This window comes from Eschrichtius robustus, chromosome 3 (genome assembly GCF_028021215.1).
Source record: "Eschrichtius robustus isolate mEscRob2 chromosome 3, mEscRob2.pri, whole genome shotgun sequence".
Taxonomy (NCBI): domain Eukaryota; kingdom Metazoa; phylum Chordata; class Mammalia; order Artiodactyla; family Eschrichtiidae; genus Eschrichtius; species Eschrichtius robustus.
In genome coordinates, this window is record NC_090826.1 from 3,355,129 (window position 1) to 3,369,602 (window position 14,474).

The window sequence follows — 14,474 nt, forward strand, 5'->3', positions numbered from 1 at the left end:
ACTGGAAAACTACAAGATATTGCACTTTTTTTTTTTTTTTTTTTTTGGATAATGACACTAAATGAGCTATAGACATGGGCTAGAACTTTCTAGGACCTCAAATCACCTCCAGTGCGTCTTATTAATACCAGCAGGCTTCCTGGGGCTGTCATCACTGAAAGCAGCTGAGTCAGGAGAGTACCCAGGCGTTTTGAGAACACTTCACCTTTATGCTGTTGAAGTCGTGCTTTGATATTGTTCAGTCTGTGAACTGAGTTACTTCACATCCTCCCCACAACAGCAAGGGACCCCCCCCCTCCATTATACTAGATTGCTTTGGGTCGTGGAGAAAAAATAATAATAAGGAACCATTATCATGGGTATCTGGTTGAGGTTTGTTCTCCCTAGGAGAGAAGAAATCACACCACAGTCACTCGAAGAATGCAGCAGGCGCCTGATTCTGTAGCACATACTCTGGCTAGGCTTCTAAGACCTTGTGCTGTGGTGAGTTATGGTTGGGCTGTGAGCATCCCTCAGCCAAGTCCTTATATATGATAACATTATGCAGAAAAATAATGAGAACGATTGGCAGATGCTGCTCACTTTGGGACTGAATTAATGCTTAAATCAAGCTGGCAGTGGTAATGGGGCTTGTGGAAAGAAATTAGGGAGGAAGCTGTATTTCAATTGGGAAGCCCTGGGTGCTTTCTGGGACAGCGGGTTCTCCTGTAAATGAAATACAGCTCTGAGCTCGCATGCTGTCCCCTGTGATTCATCTGAGCTGAAGGGGCTTGTTCAAATGGTTCTGAATGTTATTTTCAAAGAGCAAATGAACGCCTCACTCTGGAATCAATGACATAGGAAACAGGTTTGGAAGGAGGTGGCCTGGGAGAGAGGGCAGGAGGCAACATGGAGTTCTGCTCAACCAGAAACCGGTTCAAGGCAGGCTGCAGGGCGTGCGGAGCAGAGACACCCATGGGTCTTGGTGGAGCAAGAAGTGTCACAGCTGGGGCTTTTCCTCTGAACGTCAACAGGCAGTAGGACTTGTCTCCCAAGGTCAGTGTGGGAGTGTATACAGCCTGGGAAATATGAGAGAGACCAGCTCAAGCCAGACTGAAGCGTCCTTCCCAGTCTGGTCCCGCTCTAGACCATCTCAGTGCTGGACACATCCCACACAGACCATCTCAGGGCTGGACAAGAGGCTCACATTCAGACTAAACGGGTCTGGTCTTGAAAGTGTCCCACAGGTGAAGCAGACATACCCCACTGGAGCAGGTTTCACTTTCTCAGGAGCCGAGGAGCCACTGGAGATTTTGAGCAGAGGCCTGATGTGAATGGAGCAGAGTTTGAGATAAAAGGGCACGGACAGTGGGTTGGAGGGAAATGGGACCAGAGCCAGTGGTTGGAGAGGAGACATGACAGCAGTCAGCCAGGGGACAAGGCCACCGAGGCTGGCCCACGGCCCGCAGGGAGGATCTGCAGGTGGGAGGGACAGAGCACAGAGCTGTCTCCATGACCGTCTGGGGCCAGGAAGCCAGATGTCCACGCTGGAATATGTCCACACACAAGGCTGCTCCAGGCACAAGTCTCAAAGGTGGTAGGGTGGGCGGGGGTGGATGGTTTATGCTATGGTCCGGGAGAAAGCAGACACCAGGACCCCAGCCAGGACCAGAGGACGCCATTCTCCCAGGCTCTCCTCCATGGCCCCACATCTAGCCCATTGCCCGCTGTGATGCCGGTCTCTGCCTGGAGGGTCGGTGGCAGGAGAGGCACTTGTCAATGAGTGAAGAAGGACTTGGGGTGGGTTCTGTCGAAGGAGGACAGGGACCTGAGCAGTGTGGGGGGGGGGGTTGCCCAACACTGAGGAAGGCAAGGGAGCTACTCAGAAATCAAGTCCTCATCACTAGGAAAGCCGGTTCTCCCCATAGCTCTTCCTGCTTCTGCAGTAATGGATCAGACCCCCCCCGCCACCCGCTATCTTTCCCATGTTGTTCTGGTCAAGCCTTGCTGCCCTTTCAACCATCCATTTGCATCACCTTCTTGTTGGTCAGCCCACCCTCTCACCTCTTCTCACCACCCATCACAAATCTGACCTCAGATATTTTCTCACCACCCATCACAAATCTGACCTCAGATATTTTCTGCACAAAATCTCTGTGGGCCCAAATGCCTTCACAGAGCTCCCAAACTCATTTGCTGTCTATGTCTGTGATAGTCCTATGGAAGGCTTGGGTTTTCATTTTATCTGCTCACTCAGGGGATGGACGCTCTTGAATTCACTTTTTGTCTAGGAAAAAGCAGACCTTTAGAAACTGACACCCAGGGGAAGGTTTATTTCATTCAATGGAAGACAAAGCCTAATTCTCTTAAGGGTATGTTCCACCTTCCCTTGATGGTGGGTTCTCACTTCTCAGTTGCACCTAGGTTTTCTGGTCCAAATTTATGTATGGTTAGGCCAGTGATTTACAGGTATTGACTGTCATCTGTGCCCTGTTTGAGGGTTGACCAAGGTGAAACCCACCACCAAAAATGGATTTCTTTTTTCTCCGTTGATTAAGTTCTAGGCTCTGGCCAGTGATGGGTGTAAGAAGATCAAACATCACAGAAAACATGCAAATCAAACTGCTGGGCACTCAGGGGCCCTTGCTGGGCACCTGGGAGAGACAGCCTTCCCCTGCTTTACTCTTTCCTGGCTGTGTTCCAGAAGCACAGGCGTGCACCCCACAGCACCCCGCCTACAGTCTGGGTTGTTGGGCTGAGCACGGAAGGAGCGTCTGCCCAAGGAAGACCTCATAACGTCAACTTCTGGAAAGGTCATGGGACAATGGCCAAAACAGGGCTTTGTCCTTTACTGCTGCAGTCCTTCTGTTAGCATCTCATAAACCCCTTGTTCATTCTTGAGAAAAGGTGGTGGGGCCATTCCCCTTGTTTCTGACACTTGGGTGAGATAAACCACAGGAGAATGAAATGAAGGTGTGCCCAAAGCCTGGATATATCCTGCCAATAGGAAGCTGCTTTTGTCCCTCAAAAGACATCACATTGGATGGGCTCCTCCTCATGTTCCCAGTCTTTTTGGCCCCCTCGCCATTTGTCCTATGCTTCAACCCCAGGGAACAAAGCACTGTTCCCCCTGGTATAACTTATTCTTTGGGGTCCATGCGTTAAGTTGTTTGCTCAGCCTAGATTGTTCTTCTCCCAGGAAAAATAATTCAAACTCTCCAAGCACAGCTCAACTCTAATTCCTCCGCCTTCAGAACACTCTTATTTCCAACTCCTCTCTTGTAACACCTGCCCTGACTTGGGTTCAGTCCATCCCTGTCCTGTACTCCTACCACATTGGGTCTGAGGTACAGTGCCCATCACTCTAATAGATGCACTGGAGGCCATGGTAGAGCAACAGGTGGCATCTACTGAGCATACAGAGTCTTCCCTGACTCTGGTCAGCAAGAGATGAGGTCAGTGGTCTGGTTGTCTATTGCTGTATTAGAAGCCAACCTAAAGTTAGTGGCTAAGAACAAGTGTCATCATTCTATTTTTTACCTCTGACTCTGCTGAACGTGGATTGGGCTCAAGCTGGGCAGTTCTCCCTCCAGGTCTCTCACCTGGTTGCAGTCAGATGGTAGTTGGAGCTGGAGCCCTCTGAAGGCTCCATTACTCATGAGTCTAGATCCTGAGCTGAGGAGACTCAAACATCTGGGACTCCTGCATCTCTCTCTCTGTGTGATCTCCCTGTGAGTGTCAGTTTCCTCATCTCTAAAGTGGTACTGATAATATGAACTATCTCAGGGGATTGTTTTCAAATTCAAATGAGAAGGTAAATACCTGATAAATATCAGCTGATATAGCGGCCATTGTTATCATTATCAAGAAGACTTGGGAGATGCAGGAAGTCTTTGGATACTTAACAGCTATCACTGGAATGTAGGACACTTGTCTACACAGATTCTGAGGGAAAACAGAGGCCAATGGATGGAAGTTATGCAGAAGATTCTGTGTGATTTCTAACAGGAAAACGGTTCAGAAATGGAACAGGCTGCCATGACAAAGAGTAAGTTCCCATTATTGAATGGGTTCAACACAGCCTAGCTGACCATTTACTAGGGAGAGGCAAGGGGATGGCTGCACCAAATGGAAAATTAGACTAAGTTCCTTCAGGAGTTTTCTAACTCTGACTTCCTATAAGTTTCTGATTCTGTTATTTCCATTAATAGGGCCAAGAGCATTCAATGTAAACATAACCCTTATTTCTTCATCTGTACATTCATTTATGCAACCGATATTTATTGAGCATCCCACAAGTGCCAGGTCCTGTGCTAAACACTGATGATAGTGATTATAGCATCTCATGAATACATGGGGTTCATGAGCCTCATCCTAGAATCTAGTGGAGGATACAGACAGTTACAAAACCATGTAATAGGAGAAATGTTCTATTGGGAAAGAATCCCAGGCCATCAAACCTCATCTGTGGAAAAGTAGGGAAGGAAACTTTTTTGAAAGAAGGAATATTTTTTTAGAACTGAAGGATGAGTAGAAGTTTGGAGGCAAAGTATGGTTAGAGGTAAGAGGTGGAAAGGAAGAGTGGGCCAAAGAAAGGGAATAGTGTATGGGAAGATTCAGAGATGAGAGAGAGTATGGTGAAGGGGATTAATAAAGCTCTTTAGGTGCCCAGGGCACAGGATATGGAGTAGAAAGGTTGTAATTGAAGAGCCCTGTTGATCATTGAGAGGTATTCTTGTTCTTCTGATATATGTACCGTCACTCAGCCTCCTCCCACAGTCTGTCATTTAGAAAGGTATTATTTAGTTGATGAGGACCTGTCCCAGTTATGTTGCAGTAGAAATAGAGAGAAGGGAGTGGATTTAAAAGATCCTCGAGGAAAAATTGACATGCCTTGAAACTGAAAAATTCACAGTATTCTAAAGGATAACTAAACACAGGCACTCAGTATTGTAATATTCAAAATGTCTAGCATCAAATAAAAATTACTAGACATGAAAAAGTAGACTAAGTGACCAACTACAAGGAGAAAACTTATTTAATAGAAACAGACCCAGAAATCACAGAGGTGGTGGCATTAATATTCAAAGTCCTTAAAACAGTAATCATAAATATGCTTAAGGGCTTAATGGGAGATATAAAAATAATGAGAAACAAAGATATTAAAAAGCATCTAAAATTGAAAAATAAATTATCTGAAATGAAAACTTCCCTGGAATAGTTTAGCCATAGATTAAATGCTTTAGAAGAAAGAATCAGTGAAATTGAAATATAGAAGTAGAAATTATTCAATTGAAACAGAGAAAGAAAACAGACTGAAAAGATAAATAAACAAAGCTTTAGTGATCTGAAGGACAAAATCAAGCAGTGTAACATATGTATAATTGGAGTCCCAGAAGGAGAGGATGAAATGGGGTCAAAAAAATATTTGAAGAAATAATGGTTGACATTTCTCCAGTTTGGTAGCTCACAGATCCAAGAAAACTCACAGACTCTAAGAGGAAAACAAAACAAAACAAAAGCAAAAACAAAAACAAAAACAAAAAGCCACATTATCACCCAATTCTTGAAAACTAGTGATAGAGAAAATCTTAAGAATATTCAGCATAAGAAAACACACCTTCCATACAGCGGAACAAAGGTAAGACTTATCTTACATGTCTCATCAAAACAATGAAATATAGAAGACAGTGAAAAGACAACTTTAAAAGGGGAAATAAAGACTTTTAAAGACAACAAAAGCTGAGGGAATCTGTGGCCAGCAGACTTGTACTAAGAAATGTTCAAGCTTTTCAAACTGAAAGAAAATGGTATCAAAGGAAACTCAGATCTACCCAAAGCAATGAAGAACACCAATGATGGTAAATATGTGGGCTAATTTAAAATAGGCCCTTTTCATCTTGACTTTTAAAAAGATAAATTACTGTTTAAAGCAAAAAATTATAGTGTTCTGTGGAGTTTAAAGAAGTAAAATATCTGACAATATTAACCCCCAGGGTGAGAAGGAGAAATAAATTTTTATTATCGCAAAGTGGCTACAGTAGACATGAAAAGGCATAAACTTAGTTGAAGTTAGATGGCCATTGGGACTTCCCTGGCAGCACAGTGGTTAAGAATCCACCTGCCAATGCAGGGGACACAGGTTCAAGCTCTGGTCTGGGAAGATCTCACATGCCGTGGAGCAACTAAGTCTGTGCCCCACAACTACTGAGCCTGTGCTCTAGAGCCTGTGAGCCACAACTACTGAGCCCACGTGCCACAGCTACTGAAGCCTGCATGCCTCGAGCCCATGCTCCACAACAAGGAGTAGCCCCCACTCACCATGACTAGAGAAAGCCCATGTGCAGCAATAAAGACCCGATGCAGCCAAAAATAAAAATAAGTAAATAAATGTATTTTAAGAAAAATCAATTAAAACCATTAAAAAAAAGAAGTTAGATGGTCATCAGTTAAAATGTGTATAATGAGCCCTATAGAAACCAAAAAATTTTTAAAAAAAGGTATAACCTGGGATGGAGATACAATGAAATACTAAAAGATAATCTAAGTAAGGCAGGAAAAGAGGGGAAAGGAGAGCAGAGAGAATATGACATAAATAGAAAGATGAGAGCCTTGGACATAATCGTGTTGATAATTACAATAAATGTAAAGAGTCAAAGTGTTTAAATTAAGGGCAGATAACATCAGACTGGAAAAAAGCAAAATCAGTGGGCTGCTGGTAAATGCTCAACAACCAGCTCCCTGGAGGAATACAAGTCCTAATTTGTATCAGTTGCTGATTTATGTGGTGCAAATACTCCCACTATGGCCAAGTTCAAGCTGCAACATGACATCCACCAGCTTGCAAAATTCCTATAAAGTTAACAATCAACCAGTCAACTCTTATGAGCCAATATGAACGTGCTTCAGCACAATACTGATTAAAAACAGAAAACGAAACCATGTATGTACTGTCTACAAGAAAGACACTATAAAGACACTGATAAAAACAAGTAACTTATAGGTTAAAAGTAAAAGAATAAATGGGGGAGGGGTATACCATGCTAAAAATAATCATAAGAAAGCTCAAATGGCTACATTAATTTCTGACACAGTAGATTTAGGACAAGAAATATTTCCAGGGACAAAAAGAATACTTCATAATGAGTCTATTCATCCAGAAGACATAACAATTTTTATGTACACAACAAATAACAACTTCAAAGCATGCTAAGCAAAAACTTACAGAACTGAAAGAAGACAGACATATTCATGATTATAGTTTCAATAGTCCTTTTTTACTACTGATAGGAAAACTGGACTGAAAATCAGGGCACTACAGAAGACTTGAACAACACTATCAATCACTTTGACCTACTTGGCATTTATAGAAAGTTATTCCAATCAACAGAAGAATATATTTTCTTTTCAAGTGCATGTGTAACCTTCACTAATTTAAGCCATACGCTGGGCCATAAAACAAGTTTCAATAAATTTAAAATATTAAAGTCATATACAGCATGTGCCTGGTCATAATAACATTTTATTAGAAATAAAAGAACCAAAAAGGTATCTGGATTATATCCAAACCTTTAGAAATTAAACACTCTTCTTTAAAAAAAAAAAAAAGTTGCAAGAGACATTAGAAAATATTTTAAGCTGAATATAATGAAAACAAGGAAGAAATCACAAAGGAAATTAGAACATATTTGGAACTGAAGGATAATGAAAACACAACAAATGAAACTTTGTGTGATATAGTTAAAATAGTGCTTAGAGAGCAATTTGTAATTTTGAATGTTTATATGAGAAAAGAATAAAGTTCAATAAAGTAAGATCAAGATCAGTGATTTAGTTTTCCCACTTTAAGAATCTAGAAAGAAAAAAGCAAATTTAAAAAAAGTAAGTAAAACTAAGGAAATACTAAAGGCAAGAGTGGAAATCAATGAAATAAAATATCAGCAACAAGAGAACAAATTAATTAAATAAAAAACTGGTTCTTTGAAATAGCCATAAAAATCATAAACACCAGCTAGTCTAATAAAAAAGAGACAAAACAAAATCAGATAAGACAACATATTAAAATGAAAGTGTGATATAGATTCCCCCAGACAATAAAAGGGAAATATTGGAAACAACTTTATGAGAATAAGTTCAACAATTCAGATAAAATGCACACATTCCTTAAAAGATACGTTACTAAAACTGATACAAGAATAAGAAACTTTGGATAGCTGTATCTGTATTAAAGCAATGGAATTCACATCTAAAGACATTCCACAATGAAAACTGATCCATATGGCTTCATACTGGTGAATGAGGAACTAGTATTTCCACAGTCCTAGTATTTCCTAGTCCACAGTCCTAGTTCCACAGTCCTACTATTTCCACAGTATTTCCACAGTCCTGAGGAAATACTAGTCCTACATAACCTCCTTCACAGAGTAAAACAATAAATACTTCCCAGCTCATTTATGAGTTGAGAATGAAAGACAGAACAAAAACAAAAATCTACAGACCAATATCCCTTATTAAATTAGATGCAAAAATTCCAAATACAATTTTACCAAATCAAATTCAGATATATATAAAAGGATAATACCAAGTAGTGCTTATCGCCGGCATATGAAGTAGCTTCACTATTCAAAAAATCAATTAGCTATTCCATTACATTAACAGAAAAAAAAAGGAAAAATATGTTTATTTGAATGGATTAAGAAAAAGCATTTGACAAATTTCAAGGCCCATAATGTTAAAAACTCTTAGCAAAGTAGAAATAGAAGGAAACATCCTCAGTTGATAAAAGACATCAAAAAAATGAAACAAAACAAAACAATCTATAAGAAAACAAAACAAAAGCACACTTAATGGTGAAAGCCTGAAAACTTACAGGAACATGGCAAGAATGTCTAGTCTCACTATATCTATTCATTGTTTTATGGGAGTTCATAGCCAGTAAAACAACAGAAGGAAAAGAAATAAAAGGTATACAAATTGGACAGGAAGCAATAAAACTGTCTTTATTTGCAGATGATAAGATCATGTGTGTAGAAAAATCCTAAGGAATCTCCAAAAACGTTACCAGAACAAATAACTAAATCTAGCAAGTTATCTGAAAAGTCAATATACAAATATCAATTTCATTTCTGTAACAGCAACAAACAAATGGAAAACGAAACTTAAAAATAGTGTCACTTATAATAGCATCGAAAAAGCAAAATATTTGAGGATCTATATGTAGTCAATATAGTTATATACATCTAACTATATACTATATAAAAATATGTAAATATGTGGGGATATATATATACGGGTATACATACAAAAACTGTACACTGAAAAACTATAACTTTGCTGAAAGAGACTAAAGAGCTACATAATTGAAGAGGAACATCTTATTCAAAGACTAAAAACTTTACATTAAGATGTTAATTCTTCCCAAATTCATATATAGATTTGATATAATTCCAATCAAAATCCAAGCAGCATTTTTTTTTTTTTTTGACAAACTGATTCTAAACTTTATCTGGAAATGCAAAAAGACCTAGAACACGCAAAATGATTTTGAAACAAAGAAGGGACTTAGTCCTTTTGGGCTGCTATAACAAAATGCCATAAACTGGGTGGCTTAAACAACAGAAATGTACTTTTCACAGTTCCTGGGGCTGGGAAATCCAAGACCACGTGGTGAAAGAGGGGAGGAGAGAGAGAGGGAGAAAGCAAGCTCTCAGGGGAAGGGCTCTAACCCCGACTGTCCTGGGGACCCACCCTCACAGCCTCATCTAAACCCAGTCACCTCCCAGAGACCACACCTCCAAATGCCATCCTTGCACTGGGGGTCAGAGTTCTGACATATGAATTTGGTGTCAACACAAACATGGATCCATAACCAGCAGCAAAGTGGGAGACTTGCCATATCTTCATTTCAGTCCTTACCATAAAACCACCGTAATTGAGACTGTGTGACAGCCATAGAGATAGACATATAAGTCAATGGAACATAATAGAGATTCAAGAGATAGGGTCATATTTATATGCTCAAATAACTAGCAAAAATGTGTCAAGGTAATTTAATGAGGAAATCATAGTCTTTTCAAAAATGGTGCTGAGTACTGCTATGCAAAAAAAAAAAAAAAAAAATAGCGTTGATTCTTATTTCACATCATACTCAAAAATTAACTTGAAATGGACCACAGACTTAAAAGTAAAAGCTAAAAGTATAAACTTTTGGAATAAAATATAGGAGAAATCTTCATGATCTTGAGGTAAGCACAGATTTCATAGGACTGAGAGAGGAAAAGGAAAAAAGATTATAAATAGGACTTCATTTAGCATGGAAAACTTCTGCTTTTCAAAAAAAAAGAAAAAAGAAAAACACCACCATTAAGAAAATGAAGTTAAGTCACAGATCGGCAGAAAATATCTACAAAGCATATTCCTGATAAAGAACTTGTATCCAGAACATGTAAAGAACCCAATAAAAGAAGACAAATTGGTTTAAGAAATGGATAAAATACTTCAACAGACACTTCACAAGAGAAGGTAGAGGCCAAAAAAATTTTTAAATTAAAATAAATTTTAAAAAATTTAAAAAGAAGGTAAAGGTGTGGCCAACAAGCATAATGAAAAGACTCCCAGCATCCTTACTCATCAGAAAATACATATTTAAATTTGTCAATAGCTTTGGAATGGCTAAAATCAAAGGGAAAATACAAGTGTGGCAAGAACTAAAGTGCTTATACGTTGCTGGGTGTACAGGGCACTTTGGAAAGCAGTCTGATGGACAGTTTCTTAGGAAGTGACAATATACTTCCCATAAAATCCAGCAATTTACTCCTGGATATTTACCCGATAGAAGTGAAACCGAGTCCACACAGAGACTTAGTCACAGACATTCATAACAGCTTTAATCATCATAGTCCAGTGTGGAGAAGACCCAGCCGTCCATCAGCAGGTGACTGGGTGTAGAGGCTGTGGTATAACCACACAAAGGAATATGTCCAGCACCACACAGGGTCCGAGTACTGACACACAATAAAGCCAATGAGCAAAATGAGGCCAAGTGATAAAATGCACCTGCTATATGGTTCCACGTAGATGAAACTCCAGAATAGGCACAGAGCAGGCCAGAGTTTGCCTGGGGCCAGGGGCCAGGGGTGGGGAGGGTCACTGCAAGGTGACAAGGTAAGTTAAGGTAATTTTCGCAGAACAGAGACATTCTGTGTTTTTGCGGGGATGGTTACACATGTCTTTATATTTGTCAAAACTCATCCAAGTCTGCATTTAAAATAGGTGCTTTTGGTTTTTGTAAATTATACCTCAATGAAGTTGATTTTTTGTTTTGTTTTGTTTTTTCTTTAATTTTGCCTTTTATTTTTGTGTGTGTGTGTTTTTAAATTTTTGTTGAAATATAGTTGATTTACTATGTTGTATTAGTTTCAGGTGTACAGCAAAGTGATTCATTATATACATAATATATATATTCTTTTTTAGATTCTTTTCCATTATAGGTTATTACAAGATATTGAGTATAGTTCCCTATGCTATACAGTAGGTCCTTGTTAGTTACCTATTTTATATATAGTAGTGTGTATATTTCAATCCTAAACTCCTAATTAATTCCTCCCCCTCCCTTTCCCCTTTGGTAACCATAAGTTTTTTTCCTATGTTTGTGAGTCTATTTCTGTTTTGTAAATAAGTTCATTTGTATCATTGTTTTAGATTCAACATATAAGTGATATATGATATTTGTCTTTCTCTGTCTGCCTTACTTCACTTAGTATGATCATCTCTAAGTCCATCCATGTTGCTGCAAATGTCATTATTTTGTTTTTTTTTTATGGCTGAGTAATAGTCCATTGTATTTTTATACCACATCTTCTTTATCCTTTCATCTGTCAATGGACACTTAGGTTGCTTCCATGTCTTGGCTATTGTGAATAGTGCTGCTATGAACATTGGGGTGCATGAACGTAGATGCAAAAATCCTCAACAAAATACTCGCAAACTGAAGTTGATTTTTAAAAGTGTGAAGGAGCTGGGGAGGAAGTGGTGAGCCAGGATGTAAAAGCCCTCAAGCCACCAGCTAAGAGTCAGGATGTATCCTGTGCAGATGGGCTGATGAGGGTTCCATCAGGGACGAGCACATGGAGATTTGGTTTTCACGCTCACATCTGGCACTCGTATGGATACTGAATTGTAAGAGGCCGTACAGGAGACCTTGGGCTGAAGCTACAAATGTAGAAAAGCATGGAAAGTGAGAACAGCTGAGAAAAATCACTGCAAGGTGTAACTAGGAGGCTTTGGAAACTGATGTGCTGAGGGGAGGAGAGGCAAGGCTCTAAAAAGTCTTCAGGTAGGAACTTCCCTGGTGGCACAGTGGTTAAGAATCCGCCTGTTAATGCAGGGGACACGGGTTCAAGCCCTGGTCCGGGAAGATCCCACATGCCGCAGAGCAACTAAGCCTGTGCCCCACAACTACTGAACCTGCACTCTAGAACCCACGAGCCACAACTACTGAGCCTGCATGTCATGACTACTGAAGCCCGTGTGCCTAGAGCCCATGCTCTGCAACAAGAGAAGCCACAACAATGAGAAGCTTGCGCACCGCAAAGAAGAGTAGCCCCCACTCGCTGCAACTAGAGAAAGCCTGTGCACAGCAACGAAGACCCAATGCAGCCAAAAATAAATAAATAAATTAATTAATTAATTAATTTTAAAAAGCTTACAAGTAAAATGTTTTTAAAAGATGTTCCCATAAAAAAAGGGCAAACATCTTGAACAGACACTTCACAAAGGAGGGCCTATGAATGGATGAGAAACACAAGAAAAAGTGCTCAGTATCATTAATCCTCAGAGAAATGCAAAAAAAAAAAAAAAAAAAAATCAGTAGACTATACCCCTTTGCACCTATGGGCTTGGCAAAATTTGACATAATCTACTGTTTGTTGAGGGTGTACAGAACAGAAACACGTAGTAATTGTTACAACCACTTGGTGACCTGGCTGCACATTATCTACCAAAATTAAACACACATGTTGCCTCTGATCTATTGAATTCTTTACCAGGAGTAATACCTGGTGAGAAGCCCACCTGGACATGTGCACGAGATTAACAGTCTCAAACTGGAAACAAGCCAGACTTCCATCAAACGTGGACAAGAATCATGAACTTACACTGAAATACTTAAGCAGCAGTAAAGAGATGAATGAACTACATGGACACGTGGGATGAACTTCACAAACGTAACGTCAGCAGAAAGAAGCTAGACACACAGCATGATTCCGTGTACGTTACATTCCACAACAGGCAAGGCTGACGTACCGTAATGGTGCGTAGGGATGCACAACTGTGTGGCATCACCATAGCAGCAGCAATACAGAGAGCAAGGAGTAGTCGTCATGAAAGTCAAGCTAGGGCCCTCTCTGTGGAAGGAACATTAAGATCTTCCTGGGGCAATGGCAGTGTTCTACGTCTTGATGTAGGTGACGGTCACATGAGTATGTGCTTTAGAACTACCCATTGATCTGAGCAGGCATGCTTATGATTCTGCTTTAAGGTCAGAATACAGGGTAGTCATTGAAAGCTTCAGACACATGGGGCCACTGAGCACAGCTGCCCACAACGCCTGAGGGAGCCACACACGTGGATGCCAATGACCCCAAAAAGGAGTCAAGAGAGTAGAACTGAGCACCTAGTCTGAAGACTGGAGAGGCAGGCTCTTCAACGGAGAAGAATGAGGAGGTGGGGAGAGACCAGGAAGGAAGGACCAGAAGGCAGGAGGTCACCCAGCACAGTGCAGAGATGGGAGAAGGACCCCCAGGGAGCACCTCCTCTGGGAACCCCCTCCTCCCAGGGGTCCCCTCGCTGGGCCCTACAGCCCTCCAGAGGCTGCCACCTCATTTCCTCACCAGAATCCAGACTCGGCACGACACCCCAAGAAGCACCTGGAATCAGAGCTGCCTGTGGTCAGAGCCCCAAGCCCCTGCCAGGGAGAAAGCAAAGGATTTGCTCTTAGAGTGAAGAGGGCTGTAACAATGACAAAGACGTAACTGCAGCCTCTCCGGCAAAAGGGGACTTAGGTCACCTTGTCTGTGAGGGTCCATCTGTTTTATGGAGAAAGCCCAGACCAGAGATGGGACATGACCTCCTCAGTGTCACGAGAACTTACAGGTCAGGCTAGAGGAAGCCTTCCAGCCAGGTTCTTCCCCTCATGGCCTTCTCATTTCTTATCCTAATGTAGGATTCCTGGTGGGGAGAAATGTTATTCTGTTGACATATTTGCATGATAATAGGAATTCAACATATTAATGGAAGGAACTAGCCCAGGGAAGGCCAGTGAAGCAAGACTTTGCCACTGGGGGTTCTGGACTTCCTGTGAATTTGAGAAGAACCCTGGGCCCCCTCCCCAGAGAAGGTGATGCTAGCCCAGAATTGTGTGCATGCTTTGAGGGGGTTTGCAGACACCCTCTGTCCCCACCAGCCCATCGGAGGCTCAGGCTAACCCCTGTGAGGGA